This window comes from Triticum aestivum, chromosome 7D, assembly GCF_018294505.1.
Source record: "Triticum aestivum cultivar Chinese Spring chromosome 7D, IWGSC CS RefSeq v2.1, whole genome shotgun sequence".
Classification (NCBI taxonomy): Eukaryota; Viridiplantae; Streptophyta; class Magnoliopsida; order Poales; family Poaceae; genus Triticum; species Triticum aestivum.
Genome location: NC_057814.1, coordinates 86,625,108 through 86,642,684, shown reverse-complemented (window position 1 = coordinate 86,642,684; position 17,577 = coordinate 86,625,108).

Below are 17,577 nucleotides of genomic sequence, written 5' to 3'. Positions count from 1 at the left end.
AGGCCGACAAGGGGTGGCTATGGCATCGCCGGCTAGCCCATGTCGGCATGAGAAATCTTCAAGATCTCTTAAAGGGAAATCACATCCTTGGACTAACAAATGTCTCTTTTGAGAAAGATCGTGTGTGTAGTGCATGCATAGCCGGGAAGCAACATCAATCAAAGCACCCACCCAAGAATATTGTGTCTACTTCAAGGCCTTTGGAGCTCCTTCATGTGGATCTTTTGGGCCTCCTTCATGGGATAGTCTTGGTGGGAAAAAGTATGGGCTTGTCATTGTGGATGATTACTCAAGGTATACATGGGTCTTCTTCCTCAAATCCAAGGACGAGACGAAGATCACCTTCATTGATTTTGCCAAGCAAGCACAACGCAAGTTTGACAAAGAAATTCTGGCAATAAGAAGTGATAATGGATCTGAGTTCAAGAACTACACCTTGGAAGAGTTCCTTAGTGATGAAGGGATTGAGCATCAATATTCAGCTCCATACACTCCCCAGCAAAATGGTGTAGCAGAAAGGAAGAACCGCACACTTGTGGAGATGGCAAGGTCCATGTTGGATGAATACAAGTCGCCACATAGTTTTTGGGCCGAGGCCGTCAACACTGCATGTCATGCATCAAACCGGCTCTTCCTCCGCACGATGTTGGAAAAGACTCCATATGAGCTCCTAACCGGGAACAAACCAAATGTCAAGTACTTTCGTGTATTTGGGTGCAAATGCTTCATCCTCAACAAAAGAGAACGGTTAGGAAAATTTCAATCTAAAACAACTGAGGGTATATTTGTTGGCTATGGATCAAACTCTCACGCCTATAGAGTCTACAACAAATCCAATGGATGTGTTGTAGAAACTTGTGACGTGGTGTTTGATGAATTTAATGGCTCCCATGGGGAGCAAGTTAATCCAAGTGATGTAGGTGAAGACGATTCTTCTCAAGATATGTTGACCATGGGTGTTGGCGCACTTCTCCCAATGGAACAAGAACCTCATGATGATGAAGAAGATGGAAGCTTCGCACATCATCAAACTACGTCAACACCCATACCACCACAAGCTCCTATTGTTCAACCAATGCCCGTAGACCAAATACAAGATGATGATCAAGGTCCTCTTCATAGTGACCATCAAGAGCAAGATCATCCTCAAGGGCAAGAACAAGAAAGTGCAATCATTGACAATGAACCTCAACAAATGCAAGATGAAGAAGAAGATCTTCCACCACACATTAATGATCCATATGTTGAGGACGTGGATGATGGACATGAAGTTGAACCTCGTGAAACACTTACCTCCATCATGCCTCGAGTGGCCGGTCGTGTTGATATTGATAAAATCCTCACCGGCATATCGGAAGGTAGAGTCACTCGTAAACAATTGACAAACTTTTGTGCTCACTTCTCGTTTGTGTCTAGTGTTGAACCTCTCAAGGTACAAGAAGCTTTGATGGACAATGATTGGCTCATTGCTATGCAAGAAGAGTTGAATAGTTTTGAGCGCAACCAAGTGTGGTCATTAGTCAAAAGGCCAACTACGGAACACAATGTCATTGGAACAAAATGGGTTTTCAAGAACAAGCAAGATGAGAATGGGTTAATCATCCGCAACAAGGCAAGGTTAGTGGCACAAGGGTACTCACAAGTTGAAGGTTTGGACTTTGGTGAGACCTTTGCCCCCGTTGCCCGTCTTGAATCCATTCGCATCTTACTTGCTTATGCTGCTTTCAATGGTTTTACATTACATCAAATGGATGTGAAGAGTGCTTTCCTTAACGGTCCTCTGCAAGAAGAAGTATATGTATCACAACCACCTGGGTTCGTTGATCCCGATCACAAAGACTATGTGTATAAACTTCATAAGGCTTTGTATGGCCTCAAACAAGCACCTCGTGCTTGGTATGATCATCTTAAGAAGTTTTTACTCGATGATGGTTTTGTGAGAGGGGTGATCGATCCCACTCTTTTTACTAAGAGGGACAAAGGTGATTTGATCTTATGCCAAATCTATGTAGATGATATCATTTTTGGTTCTCCTAACATTCATTTGTGCAAGAAGTTTGCGGCTTCAATGACCAAGAATTTTGAAATGTCACTCAATACGGATTTGAAGTTCTTCCTCGGATTTCAAATTCAACAATTTCAAGAAGGAATTTTCTTGTCTCAAGCAAAATACCTCAAGGATATCCTAGCGAAATTTGGCATGACTAATGCTAGCCCATGTAAGACACCCATGCCAACCAAAATTGTACTCACTGAAGACTCAAACGGTACCCCCTTCGACCCATCTAAATACCGCTCTATGATTGGTTCGTTGCTTTATCTTTGTGCATCTAGACCAGACATCATGTTTAGTGTATGCATGTGTGCTAGATTTCAAGCTTTCCCTATGGAAAGCCATCATAAGGCGGTTAAGCATATTCTTAGATACCTTGTTCACACCCCAAAGTTAGGACTATGGTACCCCAAGGATGCTAAGTTTGATCTCATTGGGTACACGGATGCGGATTGGGCCGGAGACAAGGTGGATCGTAAGTCCACCTCCGGTGCATGTCAATTTCTTGGACGCTCCTTGGTAAGTTGGTCCTCGAAGAAACAAAATTGTGTTGCCCTCTCCACCGCAGAAGCTGAATACATTGCGACCGCCAGTTGTGCAACTCAATTACTATGGATGAGGCAAACTTTGAAGGATTACGGTATCACCTATAGACATGTGCCTCTTCTATGTGATAATGAAAGTGCCATCAATATTGCTGAGAACCCCAAAGATCATACCCGCACCAAGCATATTGATATCAGGTATCACTTCTTGAGAGATCATGTGGAGAAGGGTGATATTGACATTGCTCATGTTGGCACAGATAAGCAACTTGCAGATATTTTCACCAAGCCATTGGACGAAGCAAGGTTTTGTCAACTTAGGCGTGAACTTGGTATCTTGGAGCTTGACAACATTATGTGAAATCTAGTACCCATTCATGCATGAACTTAATGTCTTGTCTTGATGTAGGCATATATTTAGGGGGAGACATTCAATTCATGAATATTCTCACTCTACATAATGCATAAATAGAACAAACACTCTCAAAGTATCATGGTTCTCGAACTATGGGCTTTAATATGATGGAGTCATGACCATGTGCCCAAAGTCTACATTTTTGCGGTCCTATGGTCCATAGGATCAAACATGGTGACCTCGGTCACCGCTTGTACCTTGCTTGTGTGGACCTTTCATTACTTATTTAGGTTGGGTGGTTATTTTATCTTAGTATGACCATAGATGACTCAGATTTCTACCCATATAAATCTCTAAAAACTCCTTGGCGGAGTCTATATTCAATTCTATGTGTTGACCCCTTGAAAATCCTTCCCCATCCTGTTTCTCTGTCCAATGGCCGGACATCCGGCTCCGCTGCCAGACATCCGGGCCCTGAAAACAAAAAAAAAATCCCTTATACTGCGCAAGTCACCATCGTGCACCTCCAGTGGCCGGATTTCCGGGTTGGTCCCCGGATGTCCGACCCATTGGCCCTGTTTCTTCTGCTCCCTGACCTCCAAGCGCCGGATATCCGGGCCATGCCCCAGATGTCCGGCCTGTCACCGCACCATATAACAGAGGAGGGGCTCGGGCTTTAGGGGAGTTACTCATTCGCTCCCGTTTCCTCTCCCCATCTCACCACACAGCCGCCGCCGCCGGGGTGTGCTCCGCCGCTGCCCCGGCCAGTCTCCGTCGATCTCCGGCCCCGATCTCCTGCCCACGGACTCTCCTCCTCCCGATCTACGTTCTCTCCAATCCATTTCTTGGGTTGTGGCTTGAGTCTCTCGGGAGGGGCCGGTGTTCGTGGGATTCACCGCCGGAGTTCTTCATGGCTCGTACCAAGAACTGCGGTCCCAAGCGTCCCAGGTGTCTTCTCGGGGTAAGAGTGCTATCTCTCTTCATCTTCCTCTTGCTCGTGACCAAATCTTATTAGGGTTGCATTATTCCCCATGTACATCTTGCCATATCTATCGCTCTCGTGTTTTGGTACTGTATACCTAAGCCTACAAACACCTCTATATGTACTCGGCTACTCAACTTAACCATGGGAATGTAAAATTTTTGATTTACCATTTGGACTTGTCCTATGGTCATAATCGAAAAATGTTCATCCCACGGTTTAACTTGGCTTATCCTTGTTCATATTCTTTGGCTTCTTCTTATCGGAACCTATTCATTATCCTTTCCATTTGATCGCCGGCAAGGCTCAACCGACTCCGATGAGCATGCTCGGCCTAAGAAGAAGAAGACCACCACCAAGAGAAGAAGCGGGCACCATCCACCAGTCCGTCGGCCTCGGATCCAGATGATGCGGACTATGTTGGGGAGGAAGAGGATGACAGTGCACCAAGACAGTCTGTTGGACAGTCCAAGCCCGGTACTAGGAGGGCACCGGTGCCTCAAGTTCGTGGTTCTGCAATGCCCATTGTCCATGGTCGTCGCATCTCCATGGAGCTTCCTGACACCGGAGGTCGCCCCACTCACGACTTCACAACTGTGGGGGCAGGGCAATACCTTCAGTTCCATCGGGATGTCAATCAATATGAGATGGTGGCTGATGCTGAAGATCCTCTGTTCCGGACTCGTATGCATCAGGATCTCTATTCCAGTTTCGTCCATGGGCGTGGACTTGCTCCTCACTCATACTTGGATCTCAACTTTCTGCGTGACAATCCTGCCTTTTCCCTAACAATCCGGTCAAGATCATTGGTGATATGACTCTTGGTCCTGCAATGACCTTCAGGTGTGACTGGAATGAAGCTGCCATTCTACAGTTCTATGCCACCTGTTTCTTTGGTCCGGACAACACTCTTACCTGGAGGACCGATGACACTACACTGACGATCACCTATGACAGGTTTGTTCAGATTTTGGGTCTCTCCGGTGTTGGCCATTGCATCCACAGTATGGATCCAGAGTACAAACCCAAAGGGATTGATGTTTGCTTGCTACTTGTTAAACCTCCCTCTCAGCTCACTAAGGAAGAGCTTGAATATCCAGTCAATGAGGTATCCATCTTCCGTGCTCCTTACTACATCCTCTACCAGTGTGTGCTTCGCACTCTCTACCCTAAGAAGGGAGATCGCTCGAGGGCTCGCAACTATTGCATTGACTTGATGGTTCGTATGCATGACCAACCCACTGAGCCTCTGGACACAACAAATTTTATTTGGCATGAGATCCGTCTTTGCAGTTTCATTCAGACACGCCAGTTCCCTCATGCTCCATTTATTCAGGCTTTGATTGATCACACTACTCCCTTTGAGGTGGTTAAGACTGCTGTGCATTCCATTTGGAAGCCTCCTCCTCATATGCGCGTGGTGGTTTCTGCTCCTACTCAGCCTGGGAGGTCTGCCGGTGGGAAGACAGCTGCCCCTACTCAGCCCAGAGGTTCCTCTGTTCCATCTTCCTCGTCTCCTCCTCGTGGACGCCTTGCCTCGTTCTTCGGCAAGGCTCAGTCTGCTATCATGAAAGCAATCACCTTCAGCTGTCAGCAGAATCATGATGTTCAGAAGCGCCTCATCATCTCCAAGAATCAGCTCAAGCAGCGTCTTCGTGATCGTGGGAGCCCCGTGAGTGATGATGATCCTATTCCCGCGGCCCCATCCACTTCCACCTTCGGTTTCCCGTCTCATGACAAGTACCCAGAGTTCTTTGTTGATGATGATGACATCCGCCAGGAGTGACCGAGTCCGTTTAGTTCTTCGCCCCTTTTTTACTTGTTGCTGTCAAAGGGGGAGAAGTAGTATCTTAGTAAGGTCCTGCTATGATGTGTTGGGGCTATTTGTACTAGCTAATATTATTCGGTCTTGTTAATGTTGCTACCTATGGTATTTGATCTTGATCATGTGGAGCTATGTTATTATCTTATGGCTATGGAATGTCTTTAAGTCTATGGGTTATTATCGTCTCATATGTGCATGTCTCATAACACATTCATCCCATGCACACATTGAGGGGGAGCTATAAATAGAAACATAAACTTATTATGTATTTGTGCCCTCATGATTGTCAATCTACTGCAACTATGATACTACATGTATGGTTGTCATCAACAAACAAAAAGGGGGAGATTGAAAGAGCAATCATGCCCTTACATCATATTTTGATGTTGATGACAATATACATGTAGGGGAATAACAATGGTTGTCAAGTTAATTTCAGGTGTTAGTTCTCGGATCATCGAAGTGTGTGGATCAAGAGCATACAAGTGATTTTACTCAAGAATGAAGCATAAAAATTGATTCCATATTTGTTTTCTTGAGTATAGGATCGCGCACTATTAAGAGGGGATCGATAGGGTTAGTTAAAGGCTTGCTCTTGCCACATACACATGCTTAAACCTTACTATTTCTGTCTCCTGGCTGCCGGATGTCCGGGCTTTACCCCGGATGTCCGGGCCTTCCTGTCACGCCGGATGTTCGGGCCCTATCCCGGATGTCCGGCCTATACTACCCGTGGAACTACCATGTTTCTGTATCCTGGTTGTGATAGCGCCGGATGTCCGGGATTTCCCTGGATGTCTGGGCCTTCCTCTTACGTCGGATGTCCGGGCCCCATTCTGGATATCCGGGCATAGATATCCAGAGAACGTTTTTATGCTGGGCTGTGCGCCGGATGTCCGGCCACCTGCCGGATGTCCGGGCCTTCCTGTTTTGCCGGATGTCCGGGCTTGGCCCCGGATGTCCGGCCCCTCTGTTCTCAGCTCTAGTTCTGTTTTCTGTTCCTCATATCTTGCCAGGCCGGATGTCCGGCCCCTTTCTCGGATGTCCGGCCTGCTCGTTCTCTTACACTACAATGGCCATATTCATGCTCACGCTATATATACCCCTTGTTCTCCACGGGAGAGGGTTGACCATTCACTTTGAACAAACCCTAGAACACTTCTCACTCTCTCCCTCATTCCTCCACACCAAATCTTAGATCCCCAAGGTATTTGAGAGCTTTGAAGAGAAGTTGTCCGATCAAGTGATAGATCCACCTCTTCCCCTTCTTTGCACCCAAGGAATTCGTGATTTGAGCAAGTCTTGAGCTTTTCCCCATCGATCTTGTTACTCTTGGAGGTTGGAGACTCCTAGGCGGTAGGAGTCTTTCGGAGAGGAATCGACCTTTGTGATTACCCCCGGAAAAGTTTGTGAGGGTGGAGACCACCCCAAGGTCTACCACTAGTGGTTGAGAAACGCCTTCGTGGTGTTGTCTCAAAGGGAGAATAGGGTGAGCCTTCGTGGCATTGGTGTGCCTTCATGGTAACATCCACCTCTCTAACGGTGACGTAGCTTCCCTCCAAGGAAGTGAACATCGGCATACATCCTCGTCTCCCGGATTTGCGGTTATTCCTAACCCTAACTCTCTACTTGTGGTTACTTGTCTCTTAGCACTTACTTATATCATATTGTGCTTGTTTACTTACATACTTGTGTTACTTGTTTATCTTTCTTAGCACTTAGTACTACACTTGCAATTGTTAGGCTCACTCTCATATTCCGCATTAGTGCCTAAAATTGCTAAGTAACAATTAAAATTTGTAGTTGTACCTATTCACCCCCCTCTAGGTCCATCTCGATCCTTTTCAGTAATGGTCCTTGAGTCCTTATATCCATAAATTCTAAGAGGAAAACCCATATGCATGTGTGGAATAATAAACGATAAAAATGTATTCCTAGTCGTTACTCTAAGACTAGCTCAAGCGTTGCACGATGATCACGTTTTCGTGATCATGGGCATGTCTATGCCAACAACTTTGAGGACACAATGTTAGAAGAACACTTTTGTTGAATCAAACCAAATTGATGTTATGCTATGAGATAAATTCATCACAACACTACAAGAGATCGTGCCTACTATGACGAGCTAAAAAATGTCATCAAATAGCTAATAACGTCACAAATTTCCCCCAGGTGACATTTTATGGGCGTCACAAGCATCGTCACGGAATCCCCGTCACAGATTACTCCTAGTGACGGCGCACACGCAAAAACGTCATCCAAATTGGGATCTTCGGTGACGTTATATAGAGCGTCATCGACTTGCAAGTTAATGGTATATAACACAAACAAAGTTAATGTCTGCATATTCCTTGGGCCATGAGAGTATCGAGTTCCTTCATGCTTGCTTCATGAACTTTGGGATTTGTTAAACATTATCTGTAACTGGGTCGCTATTATGGCGGCTTACGGGTTCATGTAAAAGTATGACAAGGAACTAAATAGCTCATGATTGGTATTTGCTCCTCCGACGATGAAGAGATATTCTTAGGGCCCTCTTGGAGTTACGATATTGGTACTTCCTTTTTGTGATCTGGAAGTGGAGCAGAAAGTATTCACACCTACTTCCCCAGAGGTGACCCTGAGTTATCGAACCCATGGGAGGAAGGTCCCCTTTAAGCTAGGGTGTCTAGCAAGCTTTTGTTAAAGAAACACTTCCAGCTTTTGACCGGATTAAAATCAAACAACCTTGAGTTGAACGCTTATAATAAAAATAGGTACGGGTATGAGGTCTTAATGCTTACAACTGTCATGGGAGTAAGTCTGATAGTAAGAATAGGGGGTACGTAGGAGGAGGCAAGGCCCTAGCTATGGCAAGGTTGTACACGCGAGTTTAGGAGTTCAGGCCCCTCTCGGAGGAGGTAACAGCCCTACGTCTCGGTGCCCGGAGGCTTGTCGACTGGAATATGCGTGTGAGTTACAGGGGGTGCCAACCCTTGTGCCAGAGGAGGGGGTGGCTTATATAGAGTGCGCCAGGCCCCTCCAGTCCTCAGTTACACATGGTTCAATGTTAGTTAAGGCAGGGACGTTACTGGTAACGCCCACTATAAATGACTATTAATGATCTTTAAGACTACGGAGTGAACGCCTGACATTTGCCATACTGGGGCGACTGTAGGTCTTCTGTGCTCCGAGTGATTCTTCAATATGGTCGAGTGACCCTATCTTGGTCGAGTGGAATTGGGGTATCCGAATGGAATAGTTGGTCGAGTGGATTGCACTGTAAGGCGATTTCAGTCGATATCTTCGGTTGTACTTCGAATGTCTTTGACTCTAGGGCAGTGTCCTTGGGCAGGGCATCTAGGTCAGGCCCATGACCCTACCCTAGGTACATGTCATCATCATTAGCCCCCGAATGGATTGAGGTCCGAGTGAGGAAGGGTTGAAGTTGGTTCCGACTCGATTCTATGCTTAGGAGGCATTTCATCGGAGTCTGGAAATCATACTGGAACTTTGACCCTGCATCAGTTGCCTTGATTGATTCTAAGGTCGTCGAGTGAATTATGTCGTAAATCTTCGAGTGGATTACAGTGTTAAATCTTTGGCGTGATTGATTGCTTTGCGGTTCCCGGATCTCACGGGATTTGAAAATTTGGAGAAGCGCGCGGGACAGAACGTGCCGCAGTAAACGGAGCGAGTAGACAGGGACGCCTCGATCTCCGCGCCACCTTTTTCGCCACGTATTGGGTGAGCGACTATTGCAGGATATGATAAGATTGCTCGGGCCCACAGGTCAGCCACTCGGAAGCAACCCCATAAAAGGCGTCGAAACCGATGCAATGTACAGTGCTCCTCAATCGATCCCCTTCTTTTCTGCCTCTCCGCCTCGCTTCTCACTGCTCTCGATGCTTCCGCCTGCCCCGCTCGCACTCCACAGCCATGGTGAAGGAGAAGACCGCAGCTATGGAGCGCGCGAAGAAGGCGGCGGCGAAGGGCAAGAAGACGTCATGAGGGTCGTCGTCGCGGTCCGGTCTGCTGCCTGGTTGGATCGAGGGAGACTGGATTCGCTCCACCGTCGAGCAAGAAGACTTGGAAAGGCTCGCCGCCGACGGCATGATTGTTACTGGATCTTTGAGGTTGCCAGAGGGGGAATCCGAGCCCCAGCTGCGCGAGGGTGAGCGTGTCCTCCTCACCACCCACGTCGATCGAGGTTTTTCCCTTCCCCCGCATCCATTCTTTCGGGGTTTCTTGAACTTTTTTGGTGCTCAGATTCACCATTTCCCCCCAAGCACAGTCTCGTATCTTGCTGCGTTCATCTCCATGTGCGAAAACTTCCTAGGGTGCCAGCCACACTGGGGCCTTTTCAAACACATCTTCACTTGCCATTCTCAAACGGTGAAGAAGGCTAACCTGACTGATAAAAAGACGTGCGTGGTCCAAATGTGCGGGGGGTTAGGGATTCAAATCAGGGGTAGAAGTACTTTTCCTCCCATGACCTTTCCCGAGTCAGTCAGAGGATGGCAGTCGACCTGGTTCTACTGCAAAGACATCCCGACTCCCGGTCAGTCGACCGGCCTCCCCCCTTTCACTATGGAGAGACTCCGCCAGCCTTCTTCACTAATTGTGGCCCCAGAGGAGAAAGGCGAGGTGTCCCTTTTAGTCGACGCAGTCGTTAACTCAGTCCGGGAGGGTGTGACTGGCATGGATCTGTTGGAGGTGTTCCTCAGTCGACGTATCCAGCCTCTCCAAGCTCGCGATCATCCGATGTGGATGTACTCGGGCCCCGAAGACACCGCTCGGATCCACCCAGAGGAGGTTGCCGAGGAGACAATTGCTTAGTGGATGCGGAGCATTACTGGGAACAAGGATAACCCCAGGGGGTCCAGGAGGATTCTGCCACTCGACGCCGACCACAAGCCAGAAGAGGTCAGGCTCAATATACTGAGTGTTTTCTTCTTTCGATCTGCAATTGCTCTTGAATCCGACTGATACTTGTTAATTTATGTCTTGCAGATTTATACCAAGATGTACTCGATGCCAAACGGGGAGCGGCACCACGAGGGAGTGGAGAGCGATGGAGGAAGCGCCGACTGGCAATCAGAAGATGAAAGTGAAGAGGACAGCGAGGATTCTGGTAGCAGTGAGGAAGTCGACTCGCCGCCCCGCTCCGAACGCTGTTCCAAACAGTTGCAAGATCCTGCGGGGGGACGTGGAAAGGCGGCCGCGTCGAGTGCAAAGATTCCAAAACACACTTGGACGTCCACTCCCGAGCCATCAGAGAAGGCCCTGAAGCAGGCCAAAGTTGCCGTGCCCAAACCTCAGAAGGCCCCGCCTAGGATCAAGGTGGTTGTGCCTGTTGCCTCAGCGTGTGTATTTCTTCTCTTTGTTTTCGTTTTGATCGTGAACTTCTTTTCTTGTTTGACTGAGTGAAGTTGGGAACTTTCAGTGTTGCTACTTCTGGGATGTCTATGGACATTGACAAGGAGCAGGATGACGCGAAAACCGCAGACGCAACCACTTCTCGGGTAGGTACGACCCCACAACCATGCTCTGACTTCGCCAACTGTTTTGATGGTCGACTGAATTCTTATGGTCGAGTGTTGTGCAGCGCCAAAAAATGTTATCCAACTTCCAGACGATGATGATGATGAGGAAGTGCCTCAAAGGAACACAGGGAGAAGGGGTAGGGCTCCGAGCAAGAGGGTGCCTGCCAGCAAAGCGTCTCACTCGGCATCGGAGCCAGTCGCTCAGCAACTTGATGATCCAGTTCAGACTTCTATTTCTTTTGCGGATCCTTTATCGACTGACCAGCCGTCGGTGTCGACTGCCCAGGCCTCTGCTCTGATTGTGCAACTTCAAGCTCCAGCTCCACCGGTTACGTCATATGTTCCAAGAACCTTTCTTTTCGCTACTCATCACGTCCTGAGGACCAAGTAGGGGCTGCCAAGGAGGCTATGATCCAGGCGGGTCTGATGATGGACCGACGGAAGGTGGTGTATGACACTAGCAAGGCTGCTTATGACGCTAGCTCCGCCCTCCAAACCAACGCCCGGGTAAGTGGGATTGTAAGTTGATTTACTATTGGTTTCCAGCTTGACCTTTGTTCTGTTAGGATATGCTTCTTGCAAACTGCTGCTTTATTATTCGTAAGATGTCTGTGGATGAGTGTTTTGGAACCTTATGTGCATCTATCATGAGTTGCACCTTGCATCTGTTCACCCACTGGGTGTTTCTCTTTTGCTTTGTAGCTCTTTCTCTTGAGTCGACCAGGTTGTGTCGAGTGAAATCTTGGTCTAGTGGGGGCACACTGAGTGCACCCACTGGGTGTAGTCCCCGAGACCACCGTTGAATATTTGATTTGGTGGGGGTCTTTGCGAAATGTTTGTTTGTAGTACTTCCACTCGGTCTAGATAGATCGTGCGGAGTGGGAACTGAACCAGTGGGGGCACGCCAAGTGCACCCACTGGGTGTAGTCCCCGAGACTGCTGTTGAATGTTTGATTCGGCAGTAGTCTTAGAACTCTTTTTGTCATAATAATCTGACCTTGCATTTTATCACTCGGAAGTGATTGATCTTTGTTTCTGTCGATTGTCGTGTCTTGTTGTTTATTGAAGAAATCTTGTGAGCTTAGAACCAAGTTTATTGGTCTGGAGAAGAAGCAGATTCAACTCAATCTTGACCTGGAGTTGGCTAAGGAGAACCTGAAGAAGGCCCAGGATGAAGCAGCTGTCATGGGAGGTAACAATTTGTCGACTGCTCACCTTGTCATCTTTTCCTTTCATCTTTTTGAACCGAGTGATTCCACTCGAACAGATGTGCGTAGTGAAAACCGTCAACTCCAAGCTCGTCTGAAGAATGTTATTTCTTTAGACAAAATGAAGCAGGCTCTGGAGCAGAAGGATCTCGACCTTGCAGTGGCGCAGAAGACGGCGCGAGAGAGGACTGAACTTGCTGACAAGAAGCTGGCTTTAGTCGGAAAGTTGGAGGAAGAGAACGCCAAGCTGAGAACTGTTGTTGATGAAGCGAAGAAGGAAGTCATGCAGCTGAAGCAGGAGAAGGTGGCCTTGGCAGAAAAAGTTGATGTTCTCACTCGGAAGAGAGACGAGCTGGAAACTTATCTGGGAGGTCTTGCCAAGAAGATGTTCCTCATGCTTGAAGGTACTTGTCCTTATCCGACTGATTGCAAAAAACTTCTTCACCATGCAACTGCCAATTCATTACTTTTCTGTGTGTGCAGAATTCTGTCAGAACTTCGAGGAAGAAACTGGGCAGATCGAGACAAGTCTGGATCCTATCAACTCCCCCGTCAAGGACGAAGCTGCGATGAACATGCTGCGACTGGAATCTCGCCTTGCCAGTGTCTTGGATTACATCGCTCGACTGAAGGTCGCGCTATCCCGGATCGACAAGGAGTTATGGCCAAAGGATGTGCTTCTGAACGATCTCGAGTCCCTGATGACTCGACTCAACAGCATCCCAGACCGAGTGCAGGCGTGGAAGAAGTCATCTGCCCGCTGCGGTGCAAACGTAGCTTTATCACTCGTCCACGTTCATTGCAAGGAAGTCAAAGAAGAGAAGCTGGCAGCTCTTAAGGTTGCCCACACTAAGAAGCTTCAATTCCAATCTTTCATGGAGACCTTCATCGATGCAGCCACTCGCATCGCAGATGGCATTGACTTGGACAGCTTTGTTGAGCCAGCAAGTCCTCCTCCTACCGAGTGAAAAACTTGATAACTTGACTTTATTTGCCTCGGAATGCCGAGAGATTCTGTAATCGTTAAACTCTTTCGGGCTTGGTGCTCGAGTACTTCTGTTGGTGGTTCTGAACCTTGCCGGGTTTATCTGAACTTGGGATCGCAGCTAAGCCCCCGAGTGAGAGGATTGCTCTTCACTCGGAGTATGTTTTGTAACTTTGGCGAGTATGGGGTCGTAGCTAAGCCCCCGAGTGAGAGGGTTGCTCTTCACTCGGAGTATGTTTTGTAACTTAGGCAAATACGGGATCGCAGCTAAGCCCTCGAGTGAGAGGATTTCTCTTCACTTGGAGTATGTTTTAGACTTAGGCGAATCGGGTTCGCAGCTAAGCCCCCGAGTGAGAGGGTTGCTCTTCACTCGGAGTATGTTTTGAAACTTAGGCGAATCAGGTTCGTAGCTAAGCCACCCACTGGGGGATTTGGACACACAAATTTATGCGAAAACAATCATTGGGATATTGCAAAAATCATGTCTTTGATAAACAATCTGAAGGATTCTTATTACAACTCGACGATCCGAGTGTTTAGGTATAAAAGCGGCAGAGCAGATCCGCGTTCCATGAGCGTGGCTCGTCTTCTTTCTTGGCTACGTTGTAAAGGTGATACGCCCCGTTGTGGAGCACCTTGGTGATGATGAAGGGCCCTTCCCAGGCCAGAGCGAGCTTGTGAGGTCGTTTCTGGTGCACTCAGAGCACCAGCTCTCCTTCCTGAAATGCTCGACTTCAGACATTTTGGGCATGGAATCGACGCAGGTCTTGTTGATAGATGGTCGACCGGATCAGAGCCATCTCTCGTTCCTCCTCTAGGAGATCAACTGCGTCCTGGCGTGCCTGTTCAGCTTCAGCTTCTGAGAAGAGTTCCACTCGGGGGGCATTGTGCAGCAAATCACTCGGAAGCACGGCTTCAGTGCCATATACCATAAAAAAGGGGTTCGATCAGTCGACTGATTGGGAGTCGTTCTCAATCCCCAAAGGACAGATGGCGATTCAGTCACCCAAGCTCCAGCTGCATTCTTGAGGTCGCGCATCAATCGGGGTTTCAGCCCTTGTAGGATCAAGCCATTCGCTCTTTCAGCCTGTCCATTCGACAGCGGGTGCGCAACAGATGCGTAATCGCCCCGAGTGCCTTGGGAAGCGCAGAATGCTCTGAACTCATCAGAATCAAAGTTGGAGCCGTTATCTATGATAATGCTGCGAGGGACTCCATATCGGAATATCAGCTCTCTGATGAAACTATAGTGCTTGAGTCAAGATTCTTGATAGGCTTGGCCTCAATCCATTTGGTGAACTTGTCGACTGCTACGAGCAAATGAGTGAAGCCGCTTCTGCCGGTCTTGAAAGGTCCAACCATGTCCAACCCCCAAACTGCAAATGGCCAGATGAGTGGAATAGTCTTCAAGGCGGATGCAGGCTTGTGAGACATGTTTGAGTAAAACTGGCAGCCTTCACACTTGTCGACTATATCTTTAGCCATCTCATTCGCTCGTGGCCAGTAAAATCCCGCTCGGTATGCTTTGGCCATGATGGTCCGAGAGGACGCGTGGTGACCACATGTCCCCAAGTGAATCTCATTTAAGATCAGTTGGCCTTCTTCTGGAGAGATGCAACGCTGAGCTACTCCGGTAACACTTTCTCTGTAAAGTTGTCCACTTATCACCGTGAAGGCTTTGGATCTACATACGATCTGGAGGGCCTCATCTTCATCCTCTGGGAGCTCCTGCCTGAGCAGATATGCAATATATGGCACCGTCCAGTCGGGAGTGATCACTAAAACCTCCATGATCAAGTTGACTACTGCTAGAACTTCAATCTCAGTCGGGTTGGTTGAACTTATCGGTTGCGGGGGATCCTCCGTAAAGGGATCTTCTTGAACTGACGGGGTGTGGAGATGCTCCAAGAACACATTACTGGGAATGGGTTTCCGAGTGGAACCTATCTTCGCCAGATTATCAGCCGCTTGATTCTTGAGTCGGGGTATGTGGAGAAGCTCCAACCCTTCAAACTTCTTCTCTAATTTTCTCACTGCATTGCAGTAACCAGTCATGGCAGGGCTCCTGATATCCCACTCTTTCATCACCTGATTGACCACCAAAGCTGAGTCGTCGTAAACCATCAGGTGACGGACACCGAGTGAGATGGCCATACACAACCCATACAGAAGTGCTTCATACTCAGCTTCATTATTTGAAGAGTCAAAGTGAATCCGGAGGACGTAACTGAGCTTGTCGCTTCTTGGTGATACCAGGACCACTCCGGCACCAGAACCGTTCAACATCTTGGACCCATCAAAGAACATAGTCTAATATTTCGAGTGAACCTGAGTCGGCTGCTGCTGTTCAATCCACTCGGCCAGAAAATCTGCTATTGCCTGAGACTTGATCCCCTTTTTTGCTTTGAACTTGATATCGAAAGGAAGAAGTTCAATCGCCCATTTCGCCACTTGACCGGTTGCATCGCGATTGTTCAATATTTCTGATAATGGAGCGTCGCTGGCGACTGAAACCGAGTGGTCCGCGAAGTAATGTGCAACTTTCTTCGTGGTCAAGTAAATCCCGTAGACAATCTTCTGGTAATGCGGATACCTTTGCTCGGACGGAGTCAAGACTTCAGAAATATAGTACACTGGGCCTTGAACTTTGTAGGCTTTGTCTTCTTCTTCCCGCTCGACTGTGAGCACTGTGCTGACAACTTGTCCAGTGGCTACGATATATAACAGTAGAGGCTCTTTGCTGACTGGGGCAGCAAGCACCGGCTGGGTGGAAAGCAGGGCTTTGAGCTCTACAAACGCTGCTTCGGCTTCAGGAGTCCACTCAAACTTATCAGACTTCTTCATCAATTGGTAAAGAGGCAATGCCTTTTCACCGAGATGGGAAATGAATCGGCTCAATGCAGCCAAGCAACCAGTAAGCTTCTGAACATCATGCACACGCACAGGGCATTTCATTCGAAGAATTGCTCCAATCTTTTCCGGGTTTGTGTCGATCCCTCGTCCGGAAACAAGAAAACGGATTGAGCTTGATATCATATCTTCTTAAGTTGGCAATGTTTCTGCGAGGTCAGCCAGCAGGTCAGAACCTTTGCATAACTTGACCATGATATCATCCATGTATGCTTCCACATCCCGATTGATTTGAGTGAGCGGGCACTTCTGAATCATTCGCATGAACGTGGCGCCACCATTCTTGAGACCAAAAGGCATGGTAACATATCAAAAGCACACGAATGGGGTGATGAAGGCCGTTTTTATCTCATCGGGTCCATACAGTCGGATCTGATGGTACCAAGAATATGCATCCAAAAAGGATAAACACAAGCACCCCGCAATTGAGTTGGCAATCTGGTCGATGCGGGGGAGAGGGAAGTGATCTTTCAGGCTGGACCTATTGATGTGCTTGAAGTCAATACACATACGGAGTGAATCATCTTTCTTGGGGACCATGACGACATTGGCGAGCCACTCGGAGTGGTATATCTCACGGATGAACTCAGCTACCAGAAGCCGAGCCACCTCTTTGCCAATTGCCTTCCTCTTCTCCACAGCGGACCGACTGAGGTGTTCTTGATGGGTTTTGCTTTTGGGTCGACACGCAAACGGTGCTCAGCCAGTCCCCTGGGTACACCTGGCATGTCAGATGGTTTCCATGCGAAGATGTCCCAGTTCTCACGGAGGAACTGGATGAGCGCTTCTTCCTATTTGCTGTCAAGTGTTGTTGAGATGTGAGTCGGAGCAGCATTGGGGTCTTCCGGGTGAATGAGGACAGGCTTTGTCTCTCCGGCCGACTGAAACGCAGACTCTGAAGCAGGTTTCTTAGCTTGCAACAAATCACCCGGATCTGCATTCTTCTTATATTCTTCCATCTCTACTGCTGCCATCTGTTCGTCGGCAATCTTTGAGCCCTTTTGGAGGCACTCTGATGTCTACTACACAACCTTATTTTTGTAGACGTTGTTGGGCCTCCAAGTGCAAAGGTTTGTAGGACAGCAGCAAATTTCCCCCAAGTGGATGACCTAAGGTTTATCAATCTATGGGAGGCGTAGGATGAAGATGGTCTCTCTCAAACAACCCTGCAACCAAATAACAAAGAGTC